The sequence below is a fragment of the Malaclemys terrapin genome, chromosome 5, assembly GCF_027887155.1.
Source record: "Malaclemys terrapin pileata isolate rMalTer1 chromosome 5, rMalTer1.hap1, whole genome shotgun sequence".
Classification (NCBI taxonomy): Eukaryota; Metazoa; Chordata; order Testudines; family Emydidae; genus Malaclemys; species Malaclemys terrapin.
The window spans coordinates 46,341,822-46,345,145 of record NC_071509.1 but is presented as its reverse complement, the minus strand read 5'-3'; positions in this window follow the sequence as shown (position 1 = coordinate 46,345,145).

The following is a 3,324-nucleotide window of genomic DNA, read 5'->3' as shown; positions in this document are numbered from 1 at the left end:
TCTAGCAGTTAGGATACTATTGCAATATAATATTTCCACAATAGTTGTACTCTCTCCACAAATACTGTACACCCCTTTGTTCAAAATGAGCCAGTATAGGTGATTACAGTAAAACAGCATGGTCTCATACTCTCACATACCAGTATTCATGGAATCAGATTCTCTGATGCACTTTGATTCTACTGGAAATAGCAAAGAGGGAGAGATGTCAGGGAGGCAGTTATGATTCCATTTTTCCAGCCAGCTCTGTGCCAGCCATAGCCCCAGGGGAATTTAGAACAAGCTGCTCTAAATTCCACCAATTTGCAGATGGTCTCAAAGTCACTCTATGCTATGGCCACTTCTCCCTTACTTTCTACATCAGCTCTGTGGGCATTGGAGTAGTCATAGGAGCTGGCTACACTTGCTCACTGACTGCTGAGGAATTGGAGTTTCTGCTTCCTTTTGTGCTACTTTCAAACAGGATCAAGATAATGTGAACTAGGCGTCCTTTAGTTCACACCAGCAGTGTCTACACGGGCTGGAAAGGTGGTTTCAGCACAGCATGCCAGTGAGTGCTGCCAATCACACCCCTGTAGTCCAAACTGGAGAAGTGCACAGGCAAGCCCTAAATCTCATTTTTAGGCTCCACTGTGATCCACAAAACTCCTGCCAAACACTGTAGGTGCACTACTCACTCGGCACATGCATTTTTAGGATAAAAGTTCCCTAGGCGCCTATGTTTCTGCTTCTGAGCACACACACTGCTCCCTCACTCTGGGCATTTGGATGCCTATCTCCCGCCTATGCCCCAGAGCAATCCACAAATCAAGGGGAAATACTGTAGGCAGCAGATGAATGTCTAATTCACATGCAGAGCACAATCCAGTCAGTAAGCATGCTCAAAGGCTGCCTACCAGATTGGGTCCCATTCAAAATATAGATGGTGTGGGGGTGCCTATCATCTAACTTTTAGTCCATTGCTTTTAGTCCAAGAGCACTCACTTGGGATGTGGGACACACAGGTTCAATTCCCCTGTCTGCCTGAGAGGGAGCAAGATTTTAACAGAGGTTCAGCATCTCTCACATGGGCGGTGGGTACCATAGGCAGGGGAAGACTGTGCCTCCCGAAAACAGCCTGGCATAGCCTCGCCCATGCTCCATCCCCAGGTCCCCTCCTGCCTGCTTCCAGTTCCCTCCCTTCCTGGTGTGGCCAAGAGGCTGGCAGGGGCAGGCAGGTTGGGACTGGTGAGCACAAGACTGAGGCTGGGGCTGTGCCATGCTGCCTGTTCGTCCGCCCTGGGGGCATTGAGACCACACCACCTGCCCAGCACTCCCCAACATAGGGGCTGGGGGTGATCCACCTTGTGGATCCAAGCCTTAATGTATTTTTTGGAACAGGAACAGAACTATCATTTCTGTTACTGAACGGAAGTATGCTCCACTTATTGGGCCACAAGCCTGGGACTCAGGAGACCTGGCTTCAATTCCCTGTTCCATCACAGATTTCCTATGGGACCTTGAGCAAGTCACTTAATCTCTCTCTTCCTCAGCTGCCCATCTGTAAGAGGGGAATAGTACTTCCCTACTTCATAGGGTGTTGTGCATTAAAGATTGTGAGACATTCAGATACTAAGTAATGGGGACAATATAAGTACTAATAAGCAATTATATATACACATATGCATGTTATCACAAAATACCTTTAGCATCTCAAAAACAATATGAAGTACAGGTTTAGGACAGAAATTGAAAAATACATTGTGACTGAAAATAGAATATTCTTAAAGAACAGAATTTAAAGTATCTTAATGTATAGTACTCCCCTTTATAAACAGCAGGGTATTTTTTCATTTCTAATGAAGTGACAATACATATACAGCTGAAAGTACAAAGAGGAATACAAGTAGAAGAAATCTGGATAGAGATGAGGAAGAAGACAGGGTGGGTGGGTGGGTGTGTGTGTGTGTGTGTGTGTGTGACACCTATTATTTTGTTTTTTAAAAAAATCTGACATTGCTCATTTCCCAACTGTATGTCAGAGACTTCTCCAAATTGGTCATGTAGTTTTAGTTTAGGTTTATCTAAAGAGGACTGAAAGAAAGGTAATCTGATGTTCCCCAACCAGTTCTCTCCTCTGTATGCAGCCATATGAATTTATTACTTTCAACAAAAATTTGTAACCTTATTTTTGTGATGGTAGGAAAACACTGTTTGTCAGATAATAGGTATTATGAGGATTGACAAAGGATCAAGAACGCTTGCTGGAAAGTGTTGGCTTGTAGATTGCAAGCAAAATAAGGAGTCAAAACTATTCCCACTACTTAGCTGTCCTGTGAGTACTGTAAAGCATTGACTAACTAGGTTGTTCAAGCAAAGGGCAGAACTGCAGTTTTGTCCCGCCATATCTCTGTGCTCTATGCTAAATCTGGGTAATATTGTGACAGAGTAATAAGGAAACCTCCCACAAAGCATGGGGTATTAGTCAAACTAAATCCTAGATATGGAAAGTTTTATAATCAATTTCTAATAGTTTACTCACAAAAAAAAAAAAAAAATTAAGTAGAACCAAACCAACCCAGTTAAATCTTGAAAGAATCATACCTTCCTCAGGCCTGCTAGTTCTGCTCTTTCTAGCCATTTCATCTGCTTCAAATTCACTATTCATAGCAGACTTACTCACCCAGCTATTCTCCCACATGTTCAGAATATGGTACAGGTGCTGTTATCCACTGTTTTACTCCAGTTTTACACCAGCATAACTCCATTGAAATCAAGTGAGTCACACCCATGTAAAAAAGTGGTGAATCACGCACAATGTCACTAGCATATGGGCCCCTAGCCGGTTCAGAATCTGACAACAGAAAACAATGTGAGATGAAGGTTTCAATGAACTTATGCAAATTAAATACCAAAGATCTGAAAACGCTTACACCTCAGAGGAGGGATAGCTCAGTGGTTTGAGCCTTGGCCTGCTAAACCCAGGGTTGTGAGTTCAATCCTTGAGGGGACCATTTAGGGATCTGGGGCAAAAATCTGTCTGGGGACTGGTCTTGCTTTGAGCAGGGGAGTTGGACTAGATGACCTGAGGTCCCTTCCAACCCTGATATTCTATGATTCCACCAATAGAAGATGGTCCCATAAAAGATATTACCTTGCGTCTCCTGTAGTCTGGGACCAACGCAGCTACACCACCCCTGCGAAGGACTTTATTCACCTTTCACTTACTCAAGTGTACATCAGGAGTTATTCCTCTTAAGTCAGTGGTGTAAATGAGACAAATCATGCCTCACATACGTGCATGGCATTTAAGAATGATAAACGTGTTAACTTTTCAACAGTGTC